Here is a 15649-nt window from a genome sequence, read left to right as displayed (position 1 = left end):
TAGCGTTAAGGACATATTTATTGAATGAATGAACAATGGTGGCCTCAAGTAGTAATTTGAGTGGGCTTTAATTCCCTAATGAACTCCATCAGCTACTTCCACTACCCAAAATAAACATACTGAAGACATAAAATCCAAGGTTGCTTTGAAAATACATCCTCAGGGGGAGTTCTGTAGCCTACTTTCCCATCCAGATTACTACCTGTAAACACCTTCTTTACAGAAACAAATGAGTAAATAAATAAATACATGAAAGCAGCATGGCCAGGAGACAAACTACAGAGGATTCTAATGATTCCCCCAAATGGCATAATGTTCTCTACAGCCATTTAACGATGATGGAGCGTTAGAATCCATAGATCTCTTATTTAGAAATATGTAGGCTAAGACCCTAGTACTTAAGTGTATTTATCTATGGGGATTTAATTTTTTAAATTTTTAAATAATTATAGACTCACAGGAAGTATATATGCAGTTATAATATAAAACAATTTTTGCCATCGAACACTTTATTTTTGTTTCTCTTCTCATTAAGGAAACAATGCCCTATTTAGCCTCTGTAATAATCTTGTGTTTCCAAGGATTTGAGATAATAGTTTATAGGATCATTCAAGAAGGCAAGAAAATAACAACAAAATCTACAAAAAGAAATTAGGAAAATCCCTCTATATTTTTCCATTAAAATTTGTTTTGTTTTGGGCGCCTGAGTGGCTCAGTCGTTAAGCGTCTGCCTTCGGCTCAGGTCATGGTCCCAGGGTCCTGGGATCGAGTCCCACATCGGGCTCCCTGCTCGGCGGGAAGCCTGCTTCTCCCTCTCCCACTCCCCCTGCTTGTGTCCCTGCTCTCGCTATCTCTCTCTCTGTCAAATAAATAAATAAAATCTTTAAAAAAAAAAAACTTGTTTTGTTTTGATGATACTGCCAGTATTTAGCTAAATAAGACTATGAGCTGCTTTTCTACCTTTATTCATTATTTTCTATGTAGTCCAAATTGAATTCTTAACTATTTCCCATATGTACCCCAAAGTACCTGTCATATATAGTTCCATGCTCAGGAGGAAATCATTGTCTAGAATTTCCTTCTTGTTCTCCAGAATTTTCTGTAAATCCTATCTAAGTTGTTAAAAGATTAACTGAGGCATTTAAAATTTCAAGGGTTTATTTGAGCAAAAATCAATTTGAATCAAGAGTTATCAAACCAGAAGTGGTTAGGATGTTGGTTGGGATTGACTACAGCCTAAAGCCTAGTTGGCTATTTGTGGTTGACTGTCCTTTGGTTTCAGTTTTGTAAACTTGAAGCATTTATGGGCTTGGATTTTGGCTTGCTTCCATAGGCTGCCACAGCCTCAGTCCAATGGCTTATTTGTTTAACTGATTTAATAAACCTTGGAAAACATATTTAAGCATCATAGGTTCAGTGTGGCCTTCTCTAATCCCATCATCTATATGAATTCTCATAGTCTTCTGAATCACCCTCTTTATGAATATATAATTGGGAGGGCTTAGATTATTTTATGTCTCATGTAGGACTTACGTATAAGTGTCATTATCTTGCCTTTGGACTGTCATCCCCTTGAGGGCAGGATGCAGGAGTTAGACACCTTTATGTTTCCTAGCTTCTAGTTAACAGTATTTTTGAAAGAGTGAGAAATTGAAAGAGTGAGAATTTGAAAGAATGAGAATATAAATGTATGTCCTAAAATATCTAACTTTGTTTCCTAACATTCATGCTAACTATTCAAAACTTGAGAGAGACATAAATGGGGAAGGAGATTGAGAGAAAGTGAGAAAGTGATAATCTTATACATACCTCTGACTTTGCTGAATTTAAATGCTTCATCTTGTGTTGTGCTGGAAATAAAGTTTATGCCAGCAGGTTCAAAGTTTTTAATTCTTAGAAGTAATTATTATCCTAAAGAACTAACATATATAAAGTCAGAATGGTGAGATTATTCTTGTTAGAAATCACATTTAAATTAAAATCATTTATTATGAATGTAGCCTGTATTGTGGAAGTGCTGAATATAGTAGTTAGTCAGCTGGAGTTCTAACCCAGTTTATTTCTTTACCAGCAATCACTCTGGAAATAGCTGAATGTCTGGGGACTCATTTTCTGAACTAAAAATAAAATTTGTTACTTTTTTTAACCCAATCCTAAACACAGTCATTATTTTCACAGTTCTTATTATCCCTATTATTTCTATAGAATGTAGGAAATTTTATAGTAAATTATTAACTAATGATATCAAATAAATTATTCATCTAAAGGATTGTGAAAAGTTACCCCAAGAACAAATGGAAGAAAATTCAGGGAGAACAAATTGATATAGTCAAATGATTATATTTTTTTCTTCTAAAATGTAAGCTATTTTTATGCTATTTGTAGCTAAAGCTAAGAAAGGCTGGTATTAGTAACATTTTAAGTTAAAAGTATGATTAGAGGTCCTTATTTTTTAGGAAAATAGGCTTTCTGTAATTTGGGGAGATTTAATACTAATAAAGTTCTGCTATTCTGTTGTGAGGGTATGGTGTTTGATTTTCCAGAATTATTCTATTAATTTATCAGTGAGAATTTATATAGACTGCAGTTACATTTTAGAGATAGGTTGTGACTTATTTATTTAAAGCTGATACTAATTTTGAAATAAATGGAAGGGATAGGAGAAGAATATGAAGAGATTAGTTAAAAACAAATCAAGACAGTTAAATTAATAAAATAATTATCTTATTTATATATGTCACCAAATCAAATGAAAATGTGTTTATTAACTTTTGGATGCTTTAATTCCATAAGAATCTTAAAGTCTTTAAACTATTACCGAGTCAGTAATTTAACTGATTTAGCAATATACCATGATGTACTCAGCACTCTGTGGTTGATTTTACAAGGCTTTACCTTAATTTTTTGGTCTATATTTTAGAAAACTAACTTTTGTGCCTTTGCAAGCACCCAAATTCTCTTCTAAAAGAAATATGCAGCTATTTCCAAATTTAGTATTTCCTCTTTATTTTTTAATACAATGTAGAATAATGTTTTGCCATTGAATGCCAACATTTAATTGAAGTCTCAATCAATCAATGTTTCTCAGATAAAATGAAAGCCAGTCTAATAAGTATATAATTCTAGAAGAAATATCTTTTTTTTTTTTTAAGATTTTATTTATTTATTTGACAGAGAGAGAGTGAGAGAGGGAACACAAGCAGGGGGAGTGGGAGAAGGAGAAGCAGGCTCTCCGCCGGGAGCAGGGAGCCTGATGCGGGGCTCGATCCCAGGACCTCGGGATCATGACCTAAGCCGAAGGCAGACGCTTAACAACTGAGCAACCCAGGCACCCCCTAGAAGAAAAATCTTATATACTAATGAATAAGGTGCTATTTTTTAAGGCCTTTTTTTGGGGGAACAGTTTAAGTTTCATAACAAAATTGAGGGGGAAGATATAGAGATTTCCCCTATAGCCCTTGCAGTCTGTCACATGTGAATAGCCTTCCACATTATCAACTTTCTCCACTAGAGTGGTACATTTGTTACAACTGATGAACCTACATTGACACACAATAATCACCCAAAGTCCGAAGTTTACATGGTTTCACTTTGGGTGTTGTGCTTTCTATGGGTTTGAACACATGTATAATGACATGTATCAGTCATTATGGTATCATGTAGAGGATTTTCGCTGCCCTAAAAATCCTCTTTGCTCCACCTATTAATTCCCCAGCGCCAATGCTTGACAAGGTTTTTATTGTCTCTATAGTTTTTCCTCTTCCAGAATGTCATATACTTGGAATCATATAGTATTTAGACTTTTCAGATTGGTTTTTTCATTTAGTAATATGCATTTAAGATTCCTTTATGTCTTTTCATGACTTGGCAGATCATTTCTTTTTAGTGCTGAATAATATCCCATTGCCTGGATACACCACAGTTTATCTATTCACCACTAAAGATCATCTTAGCTGCTTCCAAGTTTTGGCAGTTTTGAATAAAGCTGCTATAAACATGTGCAGGTTACATTATGCACCTATTTTCAACTCTTTTGGGAAAATACCAAGGAGTGTGATTGCTGGTTCATTTGGTAAGAGTTATATTTAGTTTTATAAGAAACCTCCAATGTTTCCTCCAGAGTGCTGTATCATTTCACATTTCTACCAACAATGAATGGGAGTTCCTATTCCACATCTTCACCAGCACCTAGTGTAGTCAGTGTTCTGGATTTTGGCCATTCTAATAGTATATAGGGATATTTCGCTGTTTTAATGTGCATTTGCCCAATGACATACGATGTGGAGCATCTTTGCATAGTCTTATTTGCCATACATATATCTTCTTTAGGTGAGGTGTCTATTAAGGTCTTTGCCTCTTTTTAAAATTGGATTGTTCACTTTCTTATTGTTGAGTTCTAAGAGTTCCTTGTATGTTTTGGATAATAGTCCTTTAACATATGTACCTTCTGCAAATATTGTCTCCCAGTCTGTAGCTTGTCTTCTCATTCTTTTGACAGTGTTTTTGGCAGAGCAGCAGTTTTTAATTTTAATGAAGTCTAGCTCATCTATTACTTCTTTCATAGGCTGTGCCTTTGGTGTTGTATCTAAAAAGTCATCATCAGACCCAAGGTCATCTAGGTTTTCTACCATGTCATCTTCTAAGAGTTTCATAGTTTTGTGTTTTACTTGTATGCCTATGATCCATTTTGAGTTAATTTTTGTGAAGGGTGTAAGGTCTGTGTCTAGACTCATTTTTTTTGCATGTGAATATATTCCAGCTCCACTTATTGAAAAGATTATGTTTTCTCTATTAGAAATAAAAACAGTCACCAAAGCAGTGTCACCCAGAATAATTTCACCATCCAAAAAAATCTCCTGTGCTTCACCTGTTCAATTATCTATGCCTCCTCTTGATCCCTTGGCGACTACTGATTGTTTTACCATCTCTGTAGTATTATTGCCTTTTCAAGAATGGCATACAATTGGAATGATACATTATGTAGCCATTTCTGACTGACTCTCACTTAGCAACACACATTTAAGATTCTTCTATGTCTTTTCATGGCTTAATTACTCACTTTTAAAAATTGTTGAATAATATTCTTTGCATGGATGTATCACAATTTTTCCATTTACCTATTGTTAGATATCTTGATTGCTTCCACTCTTTAGTGATTATATATAAAGTTGATATAAATATTTTTGTGTGCAAGTTTTTATGTAGATGTATTAACTATACATCCTTTTGCTATCAAACTGAATATTGAAAATTGAATTATATTCCTAATTATTAAAGTTGCTCTAGAGAGGGCATGTAAAGGCCGTATGTCAAATATTGTGCGAATTCTTACACAAATGTATAATCTATACTGCATCTTTCGATATGATTATTTTTAGAGAAAACAGAAAATTTGCAGATGAAAAGTGATCACTATTTTAAAGTCCGTTTGATATAAATTTTACCAATTATTTGTTTTAGAATTTTTTTTAAATACCATCTTAATAATACCTACTCTTTTAAACATTTCTCCTGGAAGTAAGAATTATATATGATTGACTTTATCATGATGGACACAAGAAAATGATTGGGTCAGGCTTGTCTTAAGGCTGCCAGCACCAAACATATGAAGTTATTATAACCAAGGTCTAAAAAAAGTCATAAAGCAGCAGACTTGAGAAAAATGAAGGGAGCCTGTGAAAGTTACTGTACTATTTGTTCACTGGGAAGAGGTTGGGGAATGATCACTGACCTCTAAGTAACAGAGAATGGAACTCATCTTTCACTTCTGAATGAGCTCCTTGCTGTAATTGATGGCATTTCCTGAAATGGCTGCGATCATTAGGGCTCCAGTGACTGAATTAAAAGAAAATGAAGGATGCAGATGGCTATAGTAAAGCACGGAAAATGCATTTCTTCCTGGTGACAGATACAACTGATCATTTTACAGGAAGTGCCTCACTGAAAGTGTCTCAGCTATGTCGTTTTCAGGGAAAATAAGAGTAATGTAAAAATTGGACAAGATGAAACTAGCTGTTTCATTCCAGATATTGACTACACAAGTCACTTTCAATAAATCAGCTGCTTATTGTACCTAAGACAGCAGTTTGTTAATATTATGAAGGTGCTACAAAATGTTCTTTTTGGTTAAGCAATCTTTGAACATCCCATGAAAAAAACAAAAAGTTTTCTTTAAGTGGTTTTTTGGTTTCTATTTGTTTTCCAGTTATCAACATTTGAACCACTAGGTATATTTATTTAGAAATAGCTTTGATGATGATTAGAAACAACCGAAAATCAGCAAACATCTTCTGTAAAGGGCCTGATATTATATACTTTAGACCTTTGTGGGCCATGTAATCCCTTTAATAGCTATGCAACTCTGCCATGGTAGAGGAGAAGCATCCATAGACAATGGTAAAAAAAAAAAAAAGTTATGACTGTGTTCCAATAAAACTTTATTTACAAAAACAAAGCACAGCTGGATTTAGCATTCAGGCTATAATTTGAGGATCTCTAATCTAATGTTTCTGTTTAGCATACTGGATGATATTGTGAGTAAGAACAAGTAGGAAGCTTAACAGCTTGCTACAGTAAAATAAAGGAAATGGTAAGATTAAATACTTTAGTCTTTGATTAGAAACGGGGATATGATCATTTATATTATTTATATAAATGCAGAATACACTTTTAAAAGAACCACAGGTCAATGATAACCTACATTTTTCAATCGCTTAACTGACTGCACCACCCATGGGCCCCAAGAAAAAAGAACTTTTTAACTGAAGGGACTCATCAGGACAAAGGCTTTGGGATCTTTTAAAATTCTCTATATACAGGAAGAGTTATGGCTATTATTCCTCCCAGTACAACTCAGTTACTTAGTTTGGGCCAGAAAGTGAGATTGTTATTCTATAGCCTAACATTTTATTCAGCATTTCTGGAACCAATTAGGCCCTTGAAAGTACATTCAGTCAAGATATTCCAGGTAACTAGTAATATTTAACTGAAGCCATCTACCTTAGAGTTATTGTTTTGGAACTATAGAAATAAGGCTCTATATTACCTTGATTTTCAACCCAATCTCTGTTCCATTTTTTCCTTTTATGACAACTCTGTAAGACACAAGTTAGTACATAGGACCTTTAATAATTTTTCAACTTAGAAGAGATTCTATGTATTTATACCCCAAAGAGAAGATTTCTCTAAGGGCCAGAATTAGTGATTTTATTCTTCTTAGATGTTAGCTTATTACTTCCACACTTCCCCATTTCCTCTTTGAATACTACTCTTAGGAGAGGTGCTGCTCTGGATTTGTCAAATTCAAGAATGTTCATGAGCTGTCTCATTCTCGGGATTCAGTCTCTTGGAAGTCCTTCAGTTCTTCCCCAAGGCTGAGGTGGTAACAGCTGAATTTTGCTTTATCTTTCCTTATATTTCAGTAATCTCTTTGTTTTAGTCAGCTGAAATTTACCCTCCCCTCCCAAAAAAGTGCTGAGTTCTCCCCTGGCAAATAAAAAGACGGTAAGGCATTTTCAAGCTAGAAAACTTTTCTAGGGCCAAAGGGTTAAAACATTTTCTCAAGAACCTTGCTGGAATCCTATAAAATGTTATTTAAAAGTATTTATGAAGCACCACTTTGTCAAAACAGTAATCATAAATATTGCTTTGTAAGACATGAAAAATAAAAATCTGGTTTTCATCTGTTTTTAATATTAGAAGCTTCTATTAAACATTGGTGTTTACTTTCCAAGAAAGGTATTTAACTACACATGGTTTCAAAGTGAATAGACCATAATTTAATCTCTTGAAATCATTACTGAATCTGAGCTTTAAAAATACCCTTTTTGGGGGCACCTGGGTGGCTCAGTCGTTAAGCGTCTGCCTTCGGCTCAGGTCATGATCCCAGGGTCCTGGGATCGAGCCCCACATCGGGCTCCCTGCTCGGCGGGAAGCCTGCTTCTCCTTCTCCCGCTCCCCCTGCTTGTGTTCCCTCTCTCGCTATGTCTCTATCTGTCAAATAAATAAAAATCTTTAAAAATAAATAAATAAATAAAATAAAAATACCCTTTTTGTCCAACAGGCAATAATTTGTGAATAAATGTTGTGAAAATATTTTGAGAGCACAAAAAAATGATTGAAGTGTTATGGGTTAACTAGACTATCAAGGACTACTTTAGCACATATTCTTTCTACTAATCTCAAATGCACAATGTGCCAATTTCAACTATTTTCTGTCTCTGTAAACCCTGGAACATTTTGGTTAGAAGCCCAAGAACTAGTAGTAAGAATAAAACCAACAAAACACAATTGTTCTCGGGATACCTGGGTGGCTCAGTTGGTTGGGCCTCTGCCTTCGGCTGAGGTTCTGATCCCAGGGTCCTGGGATCAAGTCTCACAACGGGCTCCTTGCTCAGTGGGGCGCCTGCTTCTTCCTCTGCCTGACACTTGCCCTGCTTGTGCGCGCTCTCTCTCGTGCACTCTCTCTCTCGTTCTCTCGCTCTCTGACAAATAAATTTAAAAAAACCACAATTGTTCTCATTAAAAAATTTTTATGCATTCATTATAGAAGACACAAAGTAAGAGCACCATAAATTTTAGATGCCATTGTTATTGTCACATAGCATAACAAATTTAATTGTAAAAGATAATAGAACTGAGTCTTGTAGGAACCAAAGAAAAATCATTTAGGGATGTAGTTTATCCATATAGAGAGAGATTTCTTTTGTCTATTTCTAGTTATATGAAATTCTATGGGGTCATGACTTTGGAAATAAGTAGGAGAGTTTATGAGTTCAAAGGTTAATAGAAACAAAAAGATAAAATTAGTCTAAAGTGTGTGTGTGTGTGTGTACACACAGAGAGATTTCTTAGGAGAGTAAAAAAAAAGGATTTAGCTATTAATAAGACCAAGGGTGACTTCTATAAGAACTCTAGAGAAGTGTTCAATAAACTATGGCTCACAAGCTAAATTTGGCCCGCTATATGGTTTTGTATAGCCAATGTGCTACAGATGGATTTTACTTTTTTAAATAGTTGGGAAAAAAAAAGCAAAAATATATTGTGTCATGTAAAAATTATGTGAAATTTAAATTTTAGTATTTACAATAAACTATTGAATTTTATCAATAAAAAATGTATGGAAATTTGCCTTTCTTTTTATATAAGTCCTTATTAACTATACTTGATTTTGCCTCTTGACCTTCCAAATCTAAAGTATTTAGAATGGGCCCTTTACAAAAAATAGTTTACTGACTCCTGCTCTTGAGTATATCTTCTAGGACTGGGGTCCTTCCACAACTGCAATTCGTTATCATAAGTTTGTTGTTCTTTGACTTCATAGAAAAGTGAAGATATTTATTCTTTCATACCTGTGTTATCTAGGGAAACCTAAAATTACAATAAAAGTTAAATAAAATTTTCTTTCAAAATTCTGTGCTCTTAAAACTATGATGCATATAAAATATTTTCTTTGAAAGTGAATCTCAAATTAGAGTTATTCACAAATATATTAAAAATAGAAACAGCCAAAAAATGTGAAACATTATGGGAATACTGTAGTTGAAAAACTGAATAAATGTCTTTACTTCTACATAACAGAGTTCTCAGTGTCTGGAAAAATCCCATCTTGCAACTTCTTGGGGGTTGTGTAGTTATTTTAGATTGAAGCAAAAGGTGGAGTTGAACACCTGTGGTAGGAGAATTCTAAGATGTCCATGAAATTTCACTCCCCTTTGTACATATCCTATATAATCCCATATTCTTTATTTTTTTAAAGATTTTATTTATTTGAGAGAGAGAGAGAGCACATAGGAGCAGGGGGAGGGACAGAGGGACAAGCAGACTCCCCTCTGAGCTGGGAGCCTGACAAGAGGCTCAATCCCAGGACCCTGAGATCTTCACCTGAGCTGAAGTCAGATGCTTAATGGACTGAGCCACTGAGGTGCCCCTCCCATCCTCTCTAATGTGGACCAGACCCCGAATATGATGAGATTTCACAGTAGTAATTACCTTATGTTTTATGGCACTGCTGACTTTCAGTAAGGGAGATTTCCTGGGTTGCCTGACTTAATTAATTACACAAGCAATTTAAATCTGGGTAGAGAGGTCAGATGAGGAATTCAGAGATTCAAAGTAGTAAGAAACAGGCTTTAGAAGTTGAGGATGTCCCCCAGTGACCAGCCAGCAAGAAAAGAGTGACATCCGTTCTATAACCTCAAGGAGCTGAACTTTGCCAATGACCTGAATGAGCTTTGAAGAGGACCCAACCCTCAAATGAGATCGTAGCTCTGGCTGACACATTGATTTTAGCCTTGTGATACCATAGGCAGAGCAGCCATGTTGGGCCAGATTGTTGACACAGAGAAACTGTGAAAGAATACATTTATGTTTTTTAAATTGCTGAGTTTGGTAAGTTGTTATACAGGAGTAGAAAATTAATACACACTCAATCCATTTTCAAAGAAATAGCATCCTTTGCCCTTACGTTTAATCATCTGTGGCTCTGTTGTTCTCTTTCATCTGAATGTCCATTTCCCAGTATGTTTATAGTCCTTTATCTCTGTTGTTCCTTTCTTATTCTTAGATGCTACAGCAAGGGCTCTTTTATTTGTAGAGTCATTCGGAGTAATTAAAGGAGAAGGGGAAAGCAAGCATGTCACCAAAACAATGTAAAATGACTGGTAAATATTCCTCAAATAATTATCCTTTGGTCCTATGATTATGAGGGAATTTGGCATGTTTTTTACTTGGATTCCAGTCTCCACCACATTGCTAAACTTCCTCCTTTGTTATTTTGCACTGTATTCTCCAATTCCTGATTCTATATTATGAACAGTTGGTCTATTCGCAGTTCCTTCATGTTTTCCCAGAGGCTCCTTTATCATAATCAAATATGCACATATCTATTGGTCTCAAAAGAAGATGTTCTTCCCATGGGGCACCCTGGGTGTCTCAGTCGGTTAAGTGTAGGCCTTCGGCTCAGGTCATGATCCTAGAGTCCTGGGATCGAGCCCCACATCGGGCTCCCTACTCAGCAGGGAGCCTGCTTCTCCCTCTCCCTCTGCTGCTCCCCCTGCTTGTACTCTCACTCTCTTTCTCAAATAAATAAAATCTTTAAAAAAAAAAAATGTTCTTCCCTGAAACAAACCATTTTATTGATTCATATTTTCACTATTTGAGAGAGAAGTGGGGAGGCAACCTGTTGTAAGATTGCAATGTGTAAATGCAATATTAACGTAAGGTAATTAAATGCACAGTGTGTGGTGATGGTGATGTAATTAGTAATTACATATGAACAAGCAGAGAAGCTTTAAACTTGCTCTACTCTTCTCTAGTAGTCCTTTTATTGTTTATTAAAAGAGAAAGATATTCAAAACTTAAACTTGGAATTGGTCTGCTCTCCTACCAGTTTGGGGTGAATATCAAGCTGGTTGGACTTAAAATTTTAGAGTGCAACTTCACAGAAGACTATGATATCTTAATTTTATCTCAATTAGAGATTGCTTTTCTGTGTTTTCACCTCGATTTACTCATCTCTTCTCATTGTTTCTATACTTTGTATTCTCTATTTCAGCAAAAATAGCATATTTCTTCTTGTCTTTCTGGAATGTTCAATCCAGCTCAAGCAATTTGCATTTTCTTTTCCATAGTAAGTAGGGCTCTCTATTGCTCTTTTCCAATGCTAAGCAGCATGGCTCTTTTTTTGTATTTCTACAAAATTGCCCAAAAGATTACACTAAATGGCTATTTTCCTTACTAAATTTATCCAGGGCTAGTTATTTCAATTATTTCAACATTATAAAGCATCAGTATACAGACAGCACTAGTTTTGCTCATAGGCAGGCATCACCTTCTCTATTGCTCCTTTTCTCTTCAAAGAACCATGTGTTTTTCCGTGTCTAAATGTGTTGACTATATGCCAATTTTTTTTTTGAACAAAAAGAAAACTCAGAGATGATTTAATTTATTCACAAATAGATATAGATATTTCGGTTTTGACTGAGTTTAACTCACCTGCCCAATGATGTTTATTACTACATTATCATTCTGCTGCATGGTTAGTAGCCGAGCAGAATGGGCTTCAGTTCTAAATTTTAATTTTCTTAATACTACTATCAAAATGTTTTTCAAACAAGTTTTTTGTATGTCTTCTTCAGCTTGATTATTGCTAGATTGCTTTTATAACATTTCTCTGCATACCTTCCAGAGTAAGAAGCATATATCTGCATAATAAATGTTGTTTATCAGTTGATCAATTGATTGACCTAACGATCTAATAGTTTATGATCTATGATCTTTGTGATTATGTGATCTTATGATCTAATTTTTGTGTCCTCTGTTAGTAATAACATATTGAGGTGGATATCACTAACATTTCTATGAATCCCTTTTCATTCCCCTGAGCCTCAATTAATTGTGCCCTTTCTATATTACTATCATATCTTGGCTTGCTCTATTTTATATTCATCTTGAATTTGATATTGTTATTTTCTTAAACAAATTACAATGTGATTCTTAATCAGTGCCACTGTGTAGTACTACCACAATGTGCATGCTTAACTCAAGATTTGCTTGTCTTGTGAGTGGATAAACAAGAAACATCTTCCTGAAAGATTGTATGCCCTTGGCAGAGCTCCTGTCTCCTAGTTATGTATGCTATTTGGGCTCATGCCCTCTCTTTCACGTTACATAGAGAGCATACTCATAAATTCCACAGAATTGTAAACCAATCATTTTTATGGCTACCATTAACACTATATTTTTTTCTGTTAGTTCTCCATTATAGTCATTTAATCAAATTAATGTTGAGTAGCTGATATGCAACTCATGAGTTTATACACCTCTATACCTCGAGGTTTCACTGCAATGGACAAACTAACACTCATGCAATCCCTGTAAACACAGAATACACTCTTTCTAAGATTTTATATATTTTGTATCCAATAATCTATAAGTCTAAGAAGGTATATTCATATATGTGTTTTCTATGTAATTGTTAGCTAAAGATAATTTCATAATAATTCCAAATTTCCTCTTTTTAGATAATGCAGAATAACCCAAAGGACTAAATTACTCAGTTAAACAAACTATTTTAATTATACAGAAATGCAGACTTAACTTTCAAAGTTTCCTGTGGACATTTAGGTGAAACTCTATGCAGTGGCTGAGTTAGCATTTTTTCTGGCTCTTAAATTATATATTTTGCTTTGTTTCACCGAGTTGATATAACGTCTGCACTTGAAAAGCAAAGTAACTGAGAATAAAATAATGAAATTGTCTACCCTGAGCTATTTTTAAAAGAAATTGTCCAGATTTTAAACAGGCATCTTTTGGTAAAGAGAGTATAATTTTTTTTTTTTATTCTGACGGTGAAAGTTTTTTAAAAATCCATTAAACTTTCATATGGACAATGTGCTGTCTATTTTACTAAGAATGATGGATTAGCTAAATATTCTTCTTCAATGTTTTGTCAGTCTCCCAATATATCTAAAGTGTCTATCATATGCCATTCAGAAAGATGTAGTCAGCACTGACAGAGAGGATAAATGATTCAAAGAGTGATGGAAATACCATTTTGAAATCTACTCTTCATTCTGTTTGTATTTGAACATTTGTTAGATGTTAAATATCTTGCAGCTTCCACGACAGTGGATGATTTCAAAACAGTATTTCCTTTACAATACAAACATTTCCTTATTTTCCCAAGTACCAAGTAAATTAAGAGAAAAATATGAATGCAGCTCTGAGTAAAAGGGAGTAAATGAGAAAAGTCTCTCAAAATGGCAACCTAATAGAAGGAGGAGAAGCAAACTTTCAAAGAATGAACAGATACCAAAGGATTAAAGACACTCTTCGGAATTCCTCAATATTCCATTAAAAACATAGAGAGGAAAGAAGCTATAATTAATGACTGTTTTCGCTTGCTCACAATTTTTTGGCCTAAATTTATTTTAAATTAAATGGGAGGACCAGCATTGTCTGTATACAAACTATTGATGAGAAATCATAAATTAGCCTTTAAGCATATTGTTTGTGAGTGCTTGTGGATTTTACTGGAGTGCCTCTGAAAAACACATTGAAAAATATTGTCCTCTTTATTACCTCAGTTAGACATTTAAAGTGAAGGGGGACCTCCAGAGACATTGAAAAGGAACTATGAAAATTTGCATTTGGGCAAGATAATAACTGCACTCAAACAATGAAAGTATTTCAATCTTGTTAAGGTGAGTTGTTTTTATACTGTATTTATCTTCAAAGGAATTATTCCTTTTTAAAATGTTTATTTTAAAAAGTCAATTTTCTAATATGCTAAGTGAAGGAGGAAAAATCAATTATTGTACAATTCTTATCTCACTCTTCAGAAATTCAGTTATAGTGCACTGGACATCTTAGTCTAGAAAATAACAGTGATCACACTTTTTAATGAGGTATGTGTAATTTGCATAAAGTGAAAGGTACATATGTTAAATGTAAAGTTTCATGAGTTTTCCCAAGTCCATACACTAATATATCCCAAACATCTGTGTGAGTGTAGAGCATTTTCATCAGCAAGATTCCTTATGTCACTTCCCAGGCAATTTATACTCGCCATCCCTAGGCAACCACAGTTCTGGTTTCATTTACCATTAAGTAGCTTTGCTTTTTGTAGGACCTCATATAAACTGGATAATATACTGTGTACTCTTTTCAGTCTGGCTTCTTTCAGTTAGCATTAGGCTTTTTGAGATTCTCTCATGTTGTGTGTATCAGTAGTTTATTCCTTTTTATTGCTAAGAATTATTACATTGTATATTTATATGAAAATTATTGTGCATGTTTTAGTTGTGTGTATTTTCCTCTTCTTGGTATCCTATCCAATTAGCATGAACATGGTCTGACAGATGTAATGGATCAATATGCTGTCCTCTGGTATGTCTAGATGGCCCAGACCTTTTTGTATTATGACAGAGGATGTGAGAATTAACATAGCTCTGAGCAAAAATACAAATGTATGTGTTTTGTCATTCCATTTGAATGCATACTATTTTTGTTTTCTGATTGGATTAGAAAAGAATGCACTCCATTGTATATATATACCACATCTTCTTTATCCATCCATCTGTTGATGGACATCTTAGCTCTTTCCATAGTTTGGCTATTGTGGACATTGCTGCTATAAGCATTGGGTTGCACATACCCGTTCAGATCACTACATTTGTATCTTTGGGGTAAATACCCAATAGTGCAATTGCTGGTCGTACAGTAGCTCTATTTTCAACTTTTTGAGGAACCTCCATACTGTTTTCCAGAGTGGCTGCACCAGCTTGCATTCGCACAAACAGTGTAGGAAGGTCCCCTTTCTCCACATCCTCGCCAACATTTGTCGTTTCCTGACTTGTTACTTTTAGCCATTCTGACTGGTGTGAGGTGGTATCTCATTGATGTGGATGGAACTAGAGGGTATTATTATAAGCGAAATAAGTCAATCAGAGAAAGACATGTATCATATGACCTCACTGATATGAGGAATTCTTAATCTCAGGAAACAAACTGAGGGTTTCTGGAGTGGTAGGGGGTGGGAGGCATGGGGTGGCTGAGTGATAGACATTGGGGAGGGTATGTGCTATGGTGAGCACTGTGAATTGTGTAAGACTGTTGAATCACAGACCTGTACCTCTGAAACAAGTAA

General features: G+C 34.7%; 1 long non-coding RNA gene across 1 annotated transcript in view; it reads left to right on the top strand.

The window, feature by feature from the left end:
- Positions 1 to 15649, top strand: part of LOC115944620 (uncharacterized) — a 1151228-nt gene that overhangs the window by 998265 nt on the left and 137314 nt on the right. The gene's annotated exons all lie outside the window — the stretch shown is intronic.

The sequence above is a fragment of the Leptonychotes weddellii genome, chromosome 7 (genome assembly GCF_054177405.1).
Source record: "Leptonychotes weddellii isolate Sample4059 chromosome 7, ASM5417740v2, whole genome shotgun sequence".
Classification (NCBI taxonomy): domain Eukaryota; kingdom Metazoa; phylum Chordata; class Mammalia; order Carnivora; family Phocidae; genus Leptonychotes; species Leptonychotes weddellii.
Note: the sequence above shows the minus strand (reverse complement) of the source record. Positions and strands in the feature narration are given on the sequence as shown.